The 19,779-nt window shown below is 55.0% G+C and overlaps 1 protein-coding gene across 2 annotated transcripts in view; it reads right to left on the reverse strand.

Annotated features, from left to right (window-relative positions):
* The window catches only part of SYNE3 (spectrin repeat containing nuclear envelope family member 3), an 88,487-nt gene extending 73,846 nt beyond the window's left edge, over positions 1–14,641 (reverse strand). For both annotated transcript variants that reach the window (XM_080808047.1, XM_080808048.1), the window contains exon 1: positions 14,576–14,641. The gene's annotated coding sequence lies outside the window, so the exon portion shown is untranslated. The remainder of the gene's footprint in view (positions 1–14,575) is intronic.
* Positions 14,642–19,779: the final 5,138 nt, after the last annotated feature.

Below are 19,779 nucleotides of genomic sequence, written 5' to 3' on the forward strand. Positions count from 1 at the left end.
CAGAAATAGAGCACAGGGTCCACAGATAGCTGGTTTATAAATAAAGATAAAAATTCCCATCTACATAATGGAATACAATACTGGGAATATAAAACGACAGGTGTGTAGAAAACAGCACACGTGTGAACAAATGCAAGATTCCAGAAACTTAGAGTCCTTTAAACTTAGATTAGAGTCCTCTATATAACACATTTCCCAGGGTGACCTCAGATATCTCTAAAGGAGAAAGTCTTGCGGGACCAGAGTCCTCTCCTCTTGGCAGAAAAGGGCATTTATGGGGTCGGGGTCAGGGCCTTCCTGACTTAAACCCTTCATTGCTCCGTAGTCCCTGAGAAAATCCTCAATGCTTAACAGGACACCTAAAGTCCTTCTCCATTTATCTCTGCAGCCTTACCTTCCTCACTTCCCACTTCCTTCCCTGTAACAGGAGCTTCCTTGGTGGGGGAAAGGGGCTTCTCCCCTCTCTGCTCTTCTCTCCCTGGCTCTATTTACCCATCACTGCCTCCAGGAAGCTCTCCAGGATTTTTCAATGGGTAGCGGGCTAGGAGTTAACATTGCTAAATACCTACTAGGTGTCCGGCACTGTGTTCAGTGTTCATGCACATTCAGCTCATTGATGTCTCCCACCTACTGTGGGAACCACAGCAGGAATGATTGATTGCCTTTTTTATAGGAAAATCAAGATTCAGGGGGGTTGTAATAATCTGCCCAGGGTTACACAGCAAGTAATCCTGCTGCCATCTTCTCTCCTCTTAGCAGAGCCCAAGAGGTTTAAAATCGTCCCGTGCTGCTGAAGCGGCAAGGTGACTTCCACAAGGCCAGCCAGAAGAGCCCACACCCTGTATTGTTAACCCCTGCCTCGTATTTGCAAGCCTCACGGCACCCTGGAGACATTCCCCTCGGGGAACCTTCACCTCTCAGCAGTCCAAGGTCAACTGTTAACAGGCTGTGCAGATTATAATTAGCACATGCCTGTTCCTGCCAGGGCTTCAAGATGCCAGGTTCGGGATATGTCTGTGGGAAGCCAAGGGCGCCCGGCTTGTGGACCGACTGCTGTTCCTCTGTGCTCTGGGATCTCCACAGAAGGGTGTGACCCCCAGAGTGACATCCTTGTAGACTCAGAGGTCCCACCCAAATTGCCTGGACCTCAGCACCAAGTCGAAGCCATCCCCTGGGGCTCAGGGGAACCGCGTGTGTCCCAATTCCAGGGCGCTGTGGCCCTACACCCCTCCTAGAGGGGCCCGTGTCTGGGCTTGGGTGCCCCGTCAGTCCCACTGGAGAGTTCTCCACTGTCAAGGACAACCCATGGCATCTGATGACGCTGTCACCCTCCATATCCCCCTTGACCCTCTCCCTGGCAGTCCCCTGCCTAGGGCTGGAGTGAGACTAATCCCTTTCCTCCTGGAAAAGCCTGGGCTCCTGGGTTCTTGCCACCAGTCCCTTTGTGAGCCCATGTCCATTCTGGCCGTTGCCCTGGCAAGGTCACCCACCCAGTGGGGTGGGTGGGGGAAGGGTGGCCCACATGTGAGCCTGGTACTTGGTACTCCCACCCCGAGGAGAGGAGCAGACACATACTGAGCTCCCACACGAGGCACAAGACACCATCTGACTCTAAAATGTGTTTTGTCCCCTGCCCTCACACAATGTTGGCTTTCACAGATTTCCTTGAAGGGAATAAGGGCCCACGTGCCACCAAACCTGAGTGGGCCACACTGCACAGGAGGGCCGCCACCACCCAGGCGAAAGTGCCTTCTTTCTGCCTCCAGGGGAAGGTGCCGCCTGTACTAGGTCTGAACCATCAGCCGCTCCATCCCCCGCCCGCTGGCAACTGGCAGGAGCTCAGCGACTCCCCTCTTCCTTCACATCCTCTTCAGAGCACGTGCAACCTTCTGGTACAGCCTGTGCCGTTCTTGCCTGCTTGTTGAATCTAGAGGATTCTAGAGCTTTCTAGAATGTACGTTCCATCAGAGCAGAGACTCTGCCAGTTATGTCCACTGCTCCCATCCCACTTCCTGGGACAGTGCCTGACACACAGCACGTCCTCAGCAAGGAATAAACGACTCTCTGCTCTACGCGTTCAGTGTCATTCATTCCTCCAAGAAACCTTTACAGGGTCTTCAGGTGCCAAGTGCAGCAGAGGAGACACGACGGCGGGGGCCTTCCCTTGAGGAGCTCACAGTATATGGGGAGAGAGATGCAGAAACACAGAAGCCCGGGTAGGGAGCTGAGTGAGGTCCAGCTCAGAGGGGCACAGTGGGGCTGGGACACGCAGCTTGTGGTGAGGAGCCAAGGGTCGGGGAAGAGCTCATGCAAAGAAGCAAAGCAGGAACGAGCATCTGAGTCATTCGCCCCAGTGTGGGGGAGACCCTCAACCCCAGCCAGTCTCCCCACAGCATTTATGGAGCGCTCTGGGCTCTGGGACCTGCAGTAGGGGGCAGGCGGGCAGGAGCGGGCGGCGGGGACTGGTGTCTCCCGTCATGCACCCCCAGACCCAGTGACTCCTCATGCACAGGGGCTCTGAGCAGACACTGAGGCTCAGGGGAGAGCTGACCCCCTCCTACACCGCCCAGCCATGACCCAGACTGCCCAACGCCGCAGTCGGGACGGCGCCACCGACTGACCAAGTGGGACCGACTGTTCGGGTTTGCTCCAGAACTTCCCTGTTTCTGCCCTGAAAGTCCTGTAGTTCAAGAGACCCCACCATGCAGGCACACTGGGGACAGTTGGTCCCATCTGTGCCCATCTGTCTTTCTCTCCCAAGACCGCTCCCCCAATCCTGGCACGCCTGTCCCTACCCCAACCTCTCAGACACTCACAGGTGGGGGCTCGGTTTCCACAGCCTGTGTCCAGACCGCTTGTCCTCAGGTAACGGAGAGAGGGAGATGCTCCAGGTTACAGACAGGGCAGCTGACCGGCGAGCCCAATGTCCGTGTGTCCTGCCTTCAGACAAGGGCAAGGAGTGTGGGAGACCCTGGCTGGCCTCCTCCCCCAGCTCAGAGCCTAACTACAGCTGGCGTAGATGCGTGATCCCTCCGCGGTCTCCCTTGCCTGGGCTTTATCTCCAGCGGCCTCCACAGTCCAAGGTGAGGCTTCCTTCCCAGCCTTCTTTTGTGCATTCAGAGCAAGGCCCACGGCAGGCGCCCGGACAAGCACATGCTCGGGCAACAGGCCCCTAACAATGACATTTCCATCCCCATTTTACAGACGGGAAAACCAAGGCCTAACACTGGTTAGGAACTCACCGCCAGTATCTGTTTCCTAAGACCACAAGGATTCCATTCTTCAAATGCAGCTATCCTGAATCCAGTCTTCTAGAACCTTCTAGAGCCTTCCCCATTAACCCTGCAGAGACTCAGACACCACAGATGTTCTTGCCCAAGGGGAGTCTGATAAAGACTTCCTCCAGATTCCTGTTTCCAGGCTGGGACTACTAAACCAGAACCCCCTACAGAAGGACAAAGATCTCCCCTAAGATATTTACAGAAAACCCTCAGCCTGGAGCCTGCCATGGGCAGCTGGAAGTCCATGAGGTCCCCCAAATGACACTCATCCCCCAAAGAATTTGAGGCACGGTACAGAGCCTGGCTAGAAAGGGAAAGATGCTGATTACATTAACTGCTCAGCAAGTACTTAGCTGAATTAGACTTAATCCCCCCTCTGGTCCACTGCAAGGACATTGCATGGAAAGAGCTAGGTCCTCCGAGTTACACAGTCTTCTAGTTCTACTGTTTATCATCAGCTGTGGCCTTGGATGAGCTCTGTAACTTCTCGAGGCCTCCTTCTCCATAAAGTGCCAAGTAGGATCTACTGTGCAGGGTTGCTGGCTGAGGGGAAAAAGCTGCCCCAGCCACCTGTGCTCCTGAACTCATTGCAGGGGGAGAGGACACAGCTGACCTTCCTGGAGAGTGTGCTATGTGCGCGGTACGTGTTAAGCCTTGCACTGATCATTCCATTGTTGTGGTAGGTCCCACCATTCTTGCCTCTCCAGATGAAAGAATCGAGGCTCAGAGAGGCTGAGCCACCTGTCCAAGGTTGCACAGGCAGCACAGGGCAAGTTTTCTCCCTCCAGGTTCCTCTCTTCCCCGCCGCTAGACTTAAGGTTTAGCTGAATGCAGGAACTAAGTCACGGACCCAAGGTTCTATTTTAAGCAGCAGGCTTCAAAGACTGAGACCCGTTTCAGAACTAGCGTCCAGAACCAAAATGATTAGAACAACAACTCGCTCCAATTTGCAAAACCCACTGTCCCCAGCAGCGGGGGCTTCTAGCACAGGCGCCTGCAAACCACCACCAACTGCCCGTTTCAGTATACAGCTTTCCAGCTAAGAATGATGTTTCTGTTTTTAAACGAAGGGGTGTCTCAGTGGCTCAGTTGGTTAAGCATCTGCCTTTAGCTCAGGTTATGATTCCAGGGTCCTGGGATCGAGCCCTGCAAGGGGCTCCCTGCTCAACAGGGTGTCTGCTTCTCCCTCTTCCTGACACTACTCCCTGCTCATGCTCTCTAAGTAAATAAAATCTTGTTTAAAAAAAAAAAAATGGTTGGGGAAAAAAACTGAGAGAGTAATATTTTATGATGGGTAAAAATGACATGAAATTCTAATTCCAGCCTCTGTAAGCAAAGTTTTATTGGCCGCAGCCACGGTGCCTTGCATACAACAGGAGAACTGAATCATTACAACAAAGTCTATGTGGCCCAGAAGGCGAAGATAGTTACTATCTGTCCCGTCACAGAAAGGGTTTGCCAATGCTGTTTATCAGCTGCAGACAAAGACCTCACCCCACCCGCTCCGATCAGCACAGCATTCCTGAGAGGTCTGGAAATCTAGAAGACTCCATCCGATTCCTTTCGGCCCAAAGTCTGCAATCCTTGATACCCACATCGGGCTGACCAGTTAAAAGACAACAGGAACCTCGCACAGTCAGGAAAGAAGGGCACGTGGTCCAGGTCGCCTGTGGCACCAGGTGCCTCCCCCAGATGCAAGCAGGAAAAGTGGGCTGGGGCCAGGCAGGGTCTGTTCTCCTGGAGTTCGGCTTCTAGGTCCTTCCTGGAGAGTTGAAGCACTGAGGGCAGGGGTTGGGCCCTCCTCCATCTGCAAAGTCAAGGTCTGAAGCAGCAGATTTCTCACGACCCTCCAAGACCTGGTTCTCCCATGTGCCAGTGAGGGTGCCAGGGTCCTATGGAGTCAGATCCTGGTAACTTTGCATTCACTGGGTTTACGCAGCAATGTCTCGGGGGGAAGAAGAAAACCCCTGAGTGTGGCCCAGGGGGCTTCCCCAGCTGCCGCTATGATCCCGGAGAGACGGAAACCCACTGCGACAGAGAGGACCAGCCGGCCTGTCTGGGGGAGAGAGGGTCACTGAGTAAAGCAGGAGGGGGACACTTCATGCACCATCACCTCCGACTCTGCTAACCCTGGCTCCCCAGGGGCCAGGCAGCTGGTGTGAACAGTCTGGGCTATCTGCCCGTTTTGCTAGGCCATCCACGGGGAGCGCCTCTTAGATCCATCAGGACATGGGGCCTGGAGGGGCCCTTGGAGGCCAACAGTCACAACAGTTCTTACATACCTCAGCCATCTGCACATCACATCTGCGATTCGGGCCACATCTAGGGATGCCCGCTCTGATTCTTTTTTTTCATTGGGGTTTTTTGGTTTTTTATTCTCTCCAATTATACTTAAATTTCTTTTAAAAGGAGAATTTTTATCTTTACCTCAAATAGACAACCAGAGTGAGGACCGATTACCATGTACGGAACCTCATCAGGGATAAACACAGTGCATGCAAACACCGTTTATTTAACTCTGTCTGAAGCTGTTGCTAGCTTGTGCCCGAGGCCTGCTCATCGTTAGGGATGGGCAAGCGTTCGAGCCAGACAGGACCACACCGAGACAGAACCCGGCAGTTCTCAAACAACCCCGAGGGGCAGGATCGCCCAGGGAGCTTTTAAAAAAACACAGGTAAGCAGCCCTGGGTCCAGAGATTTGTACACTGACCTAAAGCTAAGCCCAGGTGATTAGGAAAACATTGCATAATCTGAAGGTTAAAGGGGAAAAGTCAGAGGGGAAGATAGACAGATGGAGAAGGGAATTAAGGTCATTACGGGCTCTGATCACGTGTCACTACGTTCATCCTGTCTGTGATCCGTAGCCCCCAGTCCAAACTCAGACCTCGGACCTCATTTACACCCTTATACTATACTGAGGACCCCGAGGCTCAGGGCTGGGATAAGACTGGAGGGCCCAGTGGAGTGACATGGACTTTTTCCCACAGTCAATTCTATAAAAGAAAAAAGTCACTCTGGGATGGCTGGGATGCTGGGAGCAATGGGAGTGATCAAGATACACAGTCTGTACCCTATACACCCCGCTAAGAGCATTCCCGGGGTTGGGGGGGTAAGCTCCGCCCATAGCACCCCTGGGCCCTGCCGGAGCACGGGCCCCTGCCAGGAACACCTGAGCCAAGCTGACTCATCAGCAACATGCAGATCCAGCCACTGGGACATCCCCCGATGGAGGCGGGCGGAAGTGGCCAGGTCCCTTGCACGTGACCCACCCCGCCACCAAAGTCACTTCCCCAGCTGGGGAGCACCCTGGGGAAAAGGAGGAGAGCTCAGAGAAGCTGGAAACGGAAGAGCCGGTGCAGCTGGGACCAAGCACTCACTGGGAGCTGGGAATCCCTTGTCCACCTGTGCAACTCTGCAGGGACCAGCCCCATGAACAGGTGAATTGGCCCGGCCCGTGCAGGTGACGTGACTTCCCAAGATGGCACTCCCCCACGAGACTCCTGCGAACCACAGGGCACAGACGTGCCTCTGGAGTCTTCCTCCCCCGTCCGGCTCAGTGGACGTCAGGCGCGTGACTTCCAGCGCCGAAGAGCTACAGCCAGGCCATGAACTCATGTCTCTCTGGCTCTCCCTGCAAAGTGGGTCCAGCGAGGAGCCGCATGACCAGCCCCACTGCTGCCTAGAGCCGCATGACCAACCCCACTGCTGCCTAGACCTACAGGGCCACCCCCTCCCCGGGCCAAAATAACACACGAAGCAGCAAAGACTGCTGGGAGCCTCTGCCCTCCCCCCTCCCAAGCATTCTGGTAGTTTTGCCTCGAAGGAAATGGGGGCAAGAGATGCCACAGATAGAATTTCCTACCAACCCATTTTCTAAACTCATTTCTGAGCCAAGCTGCGTTTGAAACCAGCAAACAGATAAACAGGCAAATCACCTCAGCCAGGCTTCACTGCTGCCCAGTTCCGAATGAAGGAATTTAACCTGACAGCCCCAGCTGGCTCGCAGCCAGCCTGCACTGGCCGGCTTGTGGTCACCACGTTCTCAACAGGGAGTGAGCAAGCCGCAGGCGGAGCTCTCGGACCTCGGGGACAAAAGGGCGTGGTCGGGGTGGGGCGCCCCGGGGTGGGCCCCGGCTCTGGAAAACCTGTGGCATTCCTGGACGCATGTGACACCGGCCGCACAGCAAGGATTTCCTCTGAGGAATGGCCTGTCAGCCCGAGCGCCTCTGGGGGGTTGCCGAGGAAGAACTCAAGAACGTGATGCTTGGGGAGGAGGCCTGAGCTCTAGGTGTGACTCACCACGGCCAGCCCAGTGCGCACCCGGCACGGAATGTGGAGAGGCCACCGAAGGCTGGGGGTCCCCTGCAGGGGCTGTGGGGTCAGAGGGTCAGAGCTGAATTCTAACTCCACTGCAAAGTGGCCAAGGGGCACAATATTGAACGTCTCTGTAAAAGGGGACCCTCAGAGCCTGCCTCCTGGGCTGCTGGGAGGACAGGGAGGGGCAAACCCAGCGGGTATTTGGGGCAGCGTAGCCACTCCTGAGTGCTGAGCAGACGCTAGCCATCACGATCGAGTGTGCCGGGCCCCTCGGGGGGCAGTCGGCGCCCCTCGTCAGTTTCTACTTCCATTCATCCCATAAATAGGGACTGAGCGGCTACCACCTCGGTGAGGCTCTGGGGAGAGAAAAAAAAAATCTTTGCCCTCATGGAGTTGACCTGCCAGCAGGATAGATGGAGGATAAGCTCAGGGGCCAATAGGTAGGGTGATTTTAGGGAGTGATAAGTACAAGAGAGACTCAGAGAGGGAATGAGCATCAGACGTGAGCCCCAGGGGTTGCTAAGACATATCGGATCCCAGACAGGCCCTAGGTCCGGCGCCAGCCCAGGGGAGCCCAGGAAAATGGACAGCTCTCCAAGAAGACAGTCTCCAAAGAGGGCCACAGAGGGAATTGACCAGTGTCCCACCTTCTCTCCCCAGCCTTGGGGAGACACCTTTCTCCTTGGTGTCCTGGGAATTACTAGGACCTGCCCTGTCCTCTCCAGTTGGGGGTGCTCATTAGGGCGGCATCAGCACCCCTAGAGTTTGTAAGATGTGATTTTGAAGTGTAGAGCTTTTTAATTAAATAATAACAATGAGGGAATGAAAAACCCCATATCTCTGCCCTCAAGGAGGTCACAATCCTTGTGGAATCAGACATGAAAGCTGAAATTCAAACACCAAATGGAAAGTACACTGGGAACAGGAAGACAAACACTCAACCCTACTGGGTGGCCCAAGGCAGGCTTCTAGGAGGAGGAGATATCTAGCAGGTGTTGGTGGGGAGGAGCTGGGGGAGGGGCACAGGTCTGGAGGTGGGAAAGTCCAGGATGGGTTTGTGGCCTCGTGGGACCAGGAGGTAGCCCAGGTGGTAGAAAGCACAAAAGGCCAGCCGGGCAGCCTGGGGGCCTAGGACTTAGTCCTCAAAGCAAGGGGGAGTCCCTGGAGGGGACAAGCATGGACTCACCCGCTTAAGTAACCTGGTCTCCCCTAGGGTGGGCAGATTGCAGCGGGAGACTCAGAGTCCCCAGACACCTCCTTCGAGGCCATGGCTCTTGGATGAGAGGACATCCAGACTTCAAGGCACCTTGGAGCTCTCCTAATTTCAGTCTCCCATTTCGAAGGGCAGGGAACTGAGACCAGCCCAGGCGAAGGTCAGTGTGCCTGGGGACCGGCCAGCACCTCCCATCATCACAGAAGGGCCAGCTCTTTGAAAGAACAAGGAAAGAGGCTACCCCCAGTGAGTCAGCCTGCTGTATTAGTTCACCAAATGTCACTAGGGAGGGGTTCAGCCCTTTCCAGACCTCAAAGAAAACTCCTGGCTTAATTAGAGTCCCACCCGTGACTCCAGGGGTACCTCTTCTATGCAGGCCTCGCGATGAGCCAGACGGCCTAACCCCGAAGACAAGTGTGTCTACATGGTCCACCCAGCCCGCCTGGTGTTACAGCACGAATGCAGACGAAACAGACTTTTAAGGAAGGTGGCTTTGAGGGAAGAGTACCAGCCCGGGACCAGAAGACGCGATCTCAGATCCCAGATTGGCCCCGAGGCACCAGAGAGACCTGGGCCAGGCACTTCCGCTCACTGAGACTCCGTTTCCCCACGGGGAAAATTAGAGGCTCAGAGGAGATGAAGACAAGGCTCGGGCTGGCTCTTGTTCTCCGCCACAGCTGTCACTTGCAAACCCTTCGCGAACACTGCACACACAATCTCTGCGGCCACAGACAGGCAGGGCTTGTTTCCCAGCCTCTGAAAGCCGCCTGGCTGGTGCATGAGCCTTGCCCAGTGGGGAGGCACCACCAGCCCCGACAGGCACATGACAGATGGGCTTTCACGGTGCCACAACTGGCCCCAGGAAACAGGGCAGGGAGGGGGACCAGCCCTGGTTTCGACCACACAGGTGAGCGCACAGGCTGGACACACAGCCGCCTCTGCGCCGGCTGCAGATCAGGAGAACCACCACCGAATGCATCAGTCCTGGGGCCCCCGACGCCTCGAGCCCCATTGGCCTCTGCAGAGGGAAGACCCGGAGAACAGCTGTGATCTGGGCAGAAGGAAGGTGACCCAGAACTGAAGGGAGCATTCAGAGCACGAGGGTCAAAAATGGGATGGATTCCCCAAATCTCAGCGCACTGCTGTCCTACTCCGTCATAATCAGGAAGACGTGGCTTTAGAGCCGGCAGCCTCCAGAGCCTTCTGCGATCTGACAGGTGGGCAGACACCACCCAAGTACGCTCGACCAGGGCATGTCCCCATGACCCGCCTGCTGGGCTGGGCCACCAGGGACTGCAGCTTGTGGGGAGCGAAGGACACATTCACAACACAGTACATGCAAAACAGTCTCTGTCTTTTCAGTTATTCCTCTGGGTGGGGCTCCGGCTCCAGCCCTTACCTGCCCTGGGATTTGGGGCAAGGCATCCAACCTCTGACCCTGTTACCCCAACTGAAAAATGGGGGTAAGTATACCTAGAGCAGTAAGCTGTTTTGATGCCTTATAAATAGATCAAGTGTGCCCCAAAGAGACTAGGAGGAACACGAGGGGCTGTCCTAGGAGGGTTTCGTAGCGAAGGAGGGTGTGGGTACTGCTTATGTACGCCCTTTGATGACATGATCACGTTTGTGTTCACAGAAGTTCTGGAAGTGGTCATGTGTGTGGTCATGGCACACTGTAGCTTTTTTCTGACTTTTTAAAAATTAAAATGATCATGTTAGTGTAGTCTTGAATATGCCACCCATTTCCCTGCCTGTCCCGAGGAGGAGGCTATGGCCCCTGTCACCGTGGTGGCCTGGGTGTGGCAGGTGGGGTCCCGATGAGAGTCACACAGGTGTGGGAGCCCAGAGTGAGCTGTCTTCCCTGCTTATGTGCCTAATGTTGATCTTGGCCGGGGCACTTCCATTAGCCATAAAACCAGCAGGTTGGTCCAGGTGACCCGAGGTCCCTCCCAGCTCAAACACTTCAGGACTTTCTGATTCATAAGCATAAATCATTACACGGAGACTTTAGAAACTCCTGTTGATAACCTGAGATGGCTGAGTTCACCCCATCTTCTAGCTGTTAGGACTTCAGAAAAGGGAGACGATTTCTCCAGAAGAGGAAACCATGTGTCTGTTCCACACTAGGATTTGTCTGTTTTATTTCTTAAATCCAGCCGGATTAACATCTGAATCCATGGGAAAAGTCTGATTTCCTAAGAGGGCTTCATAAAATGTTTCATATTTCATATTACCTTTTCATCTTATTTGCAGGTAAGATTTGATATCCACAATGGAATATGTGTGTGTGTGTAGAATCAGATACATACTTGTAAACGAAGAAGCATAAAACTATTTTAAAAGAGAACCCACGGGCGTGCCACTCGACAGAAGAAACAGAACGTGATGGATTCCAGCGAGGGTGCATCTCCCTTGCCCTGTGCCCTCTTCCCCTCCGAAGATAACCACCTGGGTTTGGTTTTCCCCTGCCTTTTATAAAATCTGCTTAAATCAGTGGCACAGGATCTATGTAGAGAAGCGTACAGAAAACATACATGTCCTTACCAACAGTTACAGGGTACATTCCTTTCTCACAGACCTCATGACCCTCCCAATCCCCTCTTGCCCCCCACCCCGATGCCCCCCGCAATGGTCATCTCTGACTCATTAAAGGTGATCACTTCTCCCACTCTGCCATTGCTCTACTTCCGGTATACGCATCGCTAAACAAGTCATGGTTAGCATTTGTGTTTTGACGTTCGTACTAAGCAGCTCTCTGCCCAGCCTTCCAAAGCATTTTGGAGATGCTGGGATTCCCTGCCCAGAGTATGCAAACTAGAAATCCAGGCCAGAGGGGCAGGCTGCGGCACATTGTTCCGGTTACACTAGGATTAGTAGTAATAAAATGACGGTAAGTCCTCCTACGATGTGTCCCCACCCTGCGGGGCATTCTGCTGAGCCTTGTCCCCCATTGTCTCATTTATCCCCCGCAGCAACCCCCAGGGAGGTGTGGGGGCCTCATATCTCTACTTTAGAGATGACCAAACCGAGGCTTGGGCTGCTGGGACTGTCCCCCACCTGCTTCCTAGCTTCTCAGCCCCACCAACGCTGTCCCCAGATCCCAAGGCTATGATTCCTTGGCTGGGGGGAACGTGGAGAGGGTCAGCAGATAATTCCAGAACTTCCATCTCCTCCTCCCAGGTTCCTCCCTCGGGGGCCCCTGTTGAGCTACGTTTCGGTGTTGCAAGGAGAAAAAGTTCAGAATCCATTCTTTTCCAGCAAATGTCAATGTCTTAGTGATAACCAGGGTCCTGCCTCGTCAATACTATTCTCCTGAGGGTCAGCGCATAACACAGTCCTTCCTTTGAGACCCGCTGCTGGGTGTAATGAGCAGCAGGTCAATGGCCCCGAGTTCAAATCCTGACTCTGCCGCTCCCAGCCTCTGCATCCGTCCCCTCATCTGTAAATGGGCCAGGAATGGCAGCCTCGGCTGCGGTCAGGGCCATAGGAGAGACAGGAAATGCTTCCTGAGAGCCCACAGACACATGGGGTCCCCTGGCAGGCCCCCTCTCTCTGCCTCTCCCCTCCAATCTCTCCCTGAAAGACCAGCTTTCAGGGGTGCCAAGGTTCCAGGGCCACCTGCCACTGGACAGACACAGGTTTTCAAGGCAGAGAGGAAAGGGCAGAGATGTGGTGGGCAGAGGGGACTCAGGTGTCCTCCTGCCACGGGCCCCATCACAGTAAACAGTGACAGCTGTTTGCATGTGCTGTGTCTGGACGGATACAAAACGCTGTTCACGGAATGCCTCATTTAATGCTCACAGCACCCAAGATGGGGACATTATGGTCACCCCCCTCTCATGGGGAAGAAAATGCAAGCTCTGAAAGGTGAAGTGACTTTTTCAAGGCCAAAGCTGGACTGGACCCAGGGGGTCTAACGTGGCCACCCCCGTTCATAACAGCTGGGCCACATGGGAGTCCCCGTCACCTTCTTGGCTCTCAGGGGTTCCACCGTTTTTAGGGAGTCATGCTGGACCTGTCCAGTCTTACCTCCCCAGAGCGGAGGTCACCCTGCAGCCACGTCAGGATCCCCCAGCTGTCCCGTCCCCAGGCTGTGGCATGACAAGTCCTCGCGGCCACACAGACAAGGACAGGTCTTCAGCGGTTACAGAACATGCAAAGCAGCTGGGAGAGAGGGTTGGTTGTTCCCATGGAGACGTAAGGAGTTCAAACTCACCCCAAAGCAGGTGCCCACAGGGGGCCAGCCTGCACCCTGGGGCAGAAACCAGACTCTGGATTCTCAGACCTCCCCTCAGGGCCACTAGCAAATCCTCGGGCCTCTTCAGGACCCCCAGCAAGACAGAAGTTCCAGAAATAAGCCTCCCCAGTCCACCCCCCCCTCCAGCTGCCCCCAGAAGGGCCTCCCTAGCTGAAAACAGCGCCCTGGGGCCGGCAGGCTTGGCACAGCTGTGACTGTCGGCAGCCCAGCGAGGTCCTGCTTGAGGAATGTGCAGACCCACACGTGTCAGAGAGCCTCGCTGGGGCACAGTTACAGGAAACAGAGCAAAACAACCCGTTGGCACCAGCTTGTCCCTCCCGCCTCCCAGCTCCTGACCCCCGGGGGCTGCTGGCTGTGCAGGAGGCAGGGCCTGACCCTTGGAGAGAGGCAGCTTCTGTTCTTGGTTGTGCAGCTCTGGGCAAATCACTCCTCGTCTCCGGGCCTGCTTTCTCTCTCCTTAGTGGATGAAGAAGGCTGTCCCGCCAAGCTCAGGAGGGCTGTGATTTTTGTGACATCCTCCCTTTTCTGGGAGGACGGTCTCTTTTCCCCACTGTCTCCCCCTGCCCTCTCTCACCTGGGAGGAGGCATGCTTCCTGGACACGTGGGGCTCCCCCACTGGTGCCAGGAGGAAGTGGTCCCTGCAGAGACCTGGGAGAGGTCCCGGGGCAGCCTTGGGCCAGAGGTTTAGGAGCAAAGTGATGAAATAATAACATTCATTATCACCCACTGCAGCCTTATAGTTTTGAGGCAGAGGTCGGCTGAGCTGCGTGGGGCACTCACGTGCTCCTATGTGGACCACCTGGTTACCCCCACCAGATGCCCCGTCTAGAGTCAAGATCTGAAGACCCTGAGGGGAGTCAGCATCCATTTGGGGCACGCTCAGGCCGCGCAAGAGATCTTTGGCTCTCTAGGCCCTCCTTGAGAGACGTGGGATGAGGCTCAGAGACGCCAAGGGGCTTGCCCAGAGCTGCACAGCCGGCAGGAGGTGTCCGAAGGAAACCGAGGCAGCCTGGGGCGACCTCCCCCGCCTAGCACGCGGGCTCTGGGCTGCTTCAGGCACTACGAGGAGAGCGCGTGGACCCCGGGACCGGGGATTCCCGCCCGCTTTTACTGCCCAGGCCCGGGACACGCGGCGGCGCGTGTCCGCGGTGACAGGTCCCCTGGCCCCAAGCGGAGGCTGAGCGAAGACGGGAGGCGGCGCCCGGCGGCCGGGGACAAGCTGCCCAGGGCTTAGGGGCTTTTTCTTGGGGGCCGCACCTCCCGGCTCGGGGAGCGGAAAGGCTCGGAGACTTCGCGGGCTGCAGGGAACGGTTGGGTTTAAACTAAAAATACCCGCCCGCCCGCAGCTGTCACGCCAGGGCCCCCGCCCCCGCGTCCGGCGCGCCTCCCCGGGTCCCCTCGACTTTCGGCGACCCATGCCCCTTGGGGACGCGTCGCGGCTGGGCGGGGGGCTGCGGCCCCGACCCTCCCCGCCCCGGCTCGGCCTCCGGGTCCCGTGCCACTTACCCGGTCCGGAGCGTGCAGGAGCGCGGCGCCGCGGGAAGCTCTGGCCCAGCCGCCCTCCTCCCTGTGTCCCGGGCGGCTCCGGAGAGGGGCGGGGCCGGGGCGGGGCCGGACACTCGCCCCCAGCCCCGCCCAGTCCCCTCGGGGACCTGCCGCGGGAGCCGCCCTCGGGCAGTGCCACCCCGCAGGGCTGGGGAAGGACGCGCCCGGCTCCGCGCGCTCCGCCGAGGCCCCCGGTGCACCGACCCAGCCCCCCGGCACCCAATCGCAGACCCCTCGGAGGGAGGGATCGCGGCCGCGGGGGCTCCCCATCTTCACCCCCGGCCCCACGCCCGGGGCTGCGCACTCCCGCCCGGGAGCCACCCGAATCTCCGGACTCCTGCCTGCCTCTGCCCGGGTCTCATCCTTGGGGATGACACAGAGCTGTCTCTCCCCCGGGGAAAGTTGGATCGGGGAGGGAGTTCCTCCGGCGTCCAGATTTGGGGGAGAAGGCTCGGGGGCTGGCAGGTCTTGCCCCCTCAAGAGCCGCGGTGGGGCTAACGGCAGGGCACTCCTCCCGGAGGCGAGAAATCCGAGAAGGAAGTGACACCTATCAGCTGGCCTGACAGTGGGGGCGCCCCATCCGGTCCCTCCCCCCACCCAGAGCCTGGAGCCACCGCGCACGGGATCTCGGGGCCCCAGGCTCAGATGGGGGCCCCCCAGGATGCCGAGAGGGGGCGACGGTGCGTGAGCCGCAAGGAATGTGAATTCTTAGCATAATGGGGACCTCCCACCCAAGCAAGGCCCGTGAAAGTGTCTCCCTTTCCTCCCTGCCCCGCACTCCCACCACAAAGACAGGTTCTCTCACCCTTGATCAGCTACTCCACCAACTCTAGGCCTTGCCGCAGAATGTCTGAATCTTATCTGCCCCCTCGCTTTTAGCTCCCGGCACACCAAGGCCCTTTGAACTGTCTCTCCACCCCAGCCTTGATCTTTGTCAGCCTAATTACATGTTTTGCTGATGCTTCTGTCTCCTGTGCATGGGGATAAGAGCCGCTAAGGACACAGATGGTGGAACTGGGTTCCAGGGGGGACTCCAGTCCTCACAATTCAGGTGCGGTGATGCCCATTTTGCAGAAAAACACGAAGGCTGAGCCTGAGGAGTTAGGGAGCTGGCCCAGAACTATGGCTTCCCAGAAGGTATTTTCCTCTTCTCTTCCTTAGTGAGTCTGGCAGTTCCTCTATCTTCATTGGTTGAACAAATCAGTGTCCTAAGACAAAGATTAAATTGAAGAACAGGACCAGATAGTAATGGGGGTGTGTGTGCACTTCACGCATGCGTGTGCAGGGTGGGTGTGTGTGCCTTTTCCGAACCAAGGGCAATGCAGAAGAATGCCACAGCCCAGAAGTAACACTGGGGTAGACCTAGCAGGAGTCACAGTGCTGGTGTTAGTCACACCCTCTAACTCAGAACTCTGTTCATTAAGCTATAATTATGCACAGGGCCCTAGGACATGCCCACAAATGGCCTCTCCCACGCTTCCCCTTGACCGGTTTTAGGTGCCCTATTATGTTTCTCATTACCATCCTACCTCCATCTGAAGGGCTGTCACAACCCTTGGGGTTACAGCCGCCAAGCTGAAGGTCCAGACAGCAACGAGCAATAATGATGATACTTGGCATTTGGAAACACGCTTTGTTTTTCCAAACACTTTCACGTGTATCTCCTCGTCGCATCTCTGCTGAGGTCTTCCAGGTGGTGAGGAAAAGTTTCCTGAGTCTATCTTAGGATGGAGGTCAGGTGATTGGCACAAGGAGGAAGAAGGTCCCACCATCACTGCTGGAACAGGGGAGCAGCGGGCCAGCAGAAGTCAGCTTCCTGCAGAGAGAGATGGGGTAGCCCAGTTGGGGTAAAGAACTCAAGCTCTGGTGTCAAACTGCCGGAGCTGGCGACTTTCCGCTCATTAGTCACCCTTGGTTTCCTCTTCGGTTACATGTGCCCCAAAATAAGAATCCATCTTGAATGGTTTTGCACCTGGTAGTGTGAGACCTCCATTTATACGAGCTATTCTGGGCAGAGCATGACCACGACAGGTTCTGTTACACATCATCAGACATTTCCTGAGCACCTACTATGTGCGAGTCCCTGGGGATATGGAGAGCGAGAAACGGAGGCCTACTGCCAGAGGACGAGTTCACAGTGCAATGATTCTGTGCCCGGGGGGGTTGTCTCCCGAGCGGGGCGGTGGTGGGCATAGAGATGCCCTGACCCCACCGACCCCCCCAAACCCCCAAACCCTCCCCACACAGCACAGAGTGCCACCTCAAAGCTGTGAGACCCACACTTCGGACCCAGCTCTGTGTTCCAACACTGTGTGAACCCTAGCAAGCCATGTAACCTCTTAGAACACGGGCTCATCTCTTCAGTGCGCGTAGCAAGAATATTCCACGGGTGAAAATACACGTGATAAAAATATTTTCTGTGCCAATATTAGACGATTTATTGTCATCCTTAGTATTCTCTTCAGCTTTATAGGGCTTGGTGACTCGTGAGGACACTCTCCCGTTGCTCTTCTCGAGCCTGACATCAGCACAGGGCGTGATGTTTTGTTATTTCCGTGGCAGTCTTCCTCCACTCCAAAGTAGTCCACACCGACCAGGAATGTGCTGAGTAATCAAAGCGGGAGAGAAGGGGAGTTTGCAACTAGGGACGCTGTAAACCTTCACCTCTATCTTCAGCATTACCCACGGCTACAGAAAGGAGTAGAGACGAAAACTGCTCTGGAAAGAAAATTCTGGCAAAGGATGCCGGGGGGGGGGGGGGAGCCCCTCCAGCATCTCTGGAATTGAGCACAGGAAACCCCGCCCTGAGGCCTCCCTTTCAGAAGTGGCCCAGAGAGGGAACCACAAGGAGGCCCTAAAATTATGCCATTCGGAAATTCTGACTCATTTGGCAGTGGGGGCTGTTTGTGCAACACACAAAATGTCTCCCAAAAAGTGAAATTTTTACTGCTCCTTCCCCGTGTCCCTTCCCTGCAGCCAGCATCTCCACGCCACGCATGGGGAAGCAGGGGCTGATTTAATAAGCCCGGGAAATGACTCAGGTCTGTTATACATTTGCCCTTGGTTGGCGATCTGAACGAGTCTCATTTTGCCAGGCTGATTTTTAGTTGTTTGTTCGTGTGTTCAGTCTGCACGAGAAGCTCTGGACAAAATCTGGAGCGGCTCTCCTGGCTAATCCAAACCCCTTGTTGTATGAATGGGTAAACTGAGTCAAGACAGCAGCAAGGAGGGGCCCTGCCCAGGGCCCTACGTGGGAATCGGTGTTCTGGAAACTTAGGTTTCCATTTCTCTGTCCCTAGCCTGGCTTCCCCCTTTGGTGATGACTTAAGTAACCGCCACTGGCCACACTGTGATGAAAAGCTCACACTGGGGTGACCATTTCTGGGGTCCCTTCTCAGAGAAGCCCTGATCTGGGGGCGGAGAGCTGGTTCTCATCCTGGCTCTGCTCCCAGCTTCTTCTTTCTCTGTTTTCTTTCTAGCCAGTCCTCCGAGGGTTATCCCGTCGCTTCCCACTCTGGTCCCATTATGCGCTTGTAGGGTGAGGGGCCCATCAGTCTGGTTTGTTCTCAGAGTCAGTTGCTGTCCCCACCAGAAGCAGCAACCCCGTAACTGGGCAGGGGCACCCCTGCTGGAGGGCAATGAGTCATCTCAGGCCCTAAGCATGGACACCGGGGTAATTCAGGATATTGATCTAGATCCACTAATTGTGCCGCATTTAGAAAATAAAAATACAGAGCAGTTGGAAGCACAGGCCTGGATCCTGGGGTGACTGGGTCCTAATCCTGGTTAATGCTGCTAGTTATTAGTGCTGCTAGTAACTTTGGGTCACTTCTGAGTTTCTGAATCTGTGAAATGAGAGAATCGGAAAAGATTAGCTCTCGATGACTCCTCCTAGTTTAAAAAAACCATGTGAATCCTGATGGTGTTAGACAATAATGTTGTTTAGCATGACTAAACACTGCTATTAATATATCCCAAGGATTTAGTACTAATGGAAACAAAAATGTTAAGTACAATCGACAAACTTCCTTCCTAAAAAATAAAACCCTTCTAGAAGAGACTTGCCATATTTCTTCCATCAGTGGGCAACCCAATCTATTTGTTCTGCCTCTGCTGGGAATGCCATAAGTGGCTTTTTAAAAATTAAACATTTGGTTTAGAGACAATTGTAGATTATGCGGTTGTGATAAATTCCACGGAGGGTTCCCTGTACCTTTTGTCCAGTTTCCCCACAGTGACGTCTTGCAAAACCATACAGCAGGATACCACGACCAGGATGTTGACACTGACACCATCAAAATGCAGGGGGGTCTTTCCCATCCTCCAAGGGTCCCACAAGCTGCTCCTCCCCTCTACTCTGAGTCCCTCTGTAACATCTGGCAACTGTTAATCCATTTCCATTTCTACAGTTTTGCCATTTTGAGTGGAGAGTCTGCTGTTTGTCTAGCCATCCGCTTGTTGAAGGGCATCTGGATGGTTTCCGGTTGGGGGCTGTTGTCTCCCAATAGATGTTCACTGTGGGCGCTTTTGCGTCTCTCCAAGTCTTCCCGTTTAGCATGTTAGCTGCTGGCTGTGGCACCCCTATATGATGCCAGAGCGCCGGATTTGTTCCTGCTTGTTTGTAGCGAGGCACACACTCCAGCGGTGCTGATGTGTCCGGCGGTTACCCAGGATGGGGCTGTGCACCGTAGGAATCCAGCAGAAGTAAATGACATGTTCCCTACGACCAGGGATCTCCCGTCTATGGACGATGCAGCATTAAGACTCAAACATTGAAATAACACTGGAATCACAAGACAGCACTGCCTGTCATCAAATACTGGACTGCACGGTAGGGAACTGAACCTTAGAGGAATCTAGAAATGGGAGACATGAAGGTCCAAGTATTTGGGGGAAGTTGTTCTGGGTAGTAATGGCAGTTAACATTGATTAATGCAGCATTAATGATCGTGTGCCAAGCACTGCACTAAGCCTTTACTTATATTAACTCATTTAATCCTTTTCACCACCCTGCAAGGTAGCTACTATGGTCTAATTAAAAATGAAGGAACAGAGAGGGTAATGACTTGCCCATCATCACACAGCTATGATATGAGCAGGAACCAATCCAGGCATCCTGGCCTCAGGCTGCATTTAATCCCTAGGCCTTCTGTGTGTCTGGTAGC

The sequence above is a fragment of the Martes martes genome, assembly GCF_963455335.1.
Source record: "Martes martes genome assembly, chromosome: 7".
Taxonomy (NCBI): Eukaryota; Metazoa; Chordata; class Mammalia; order Carnivora; family Mustelidae; genus Martes; species Martes martes.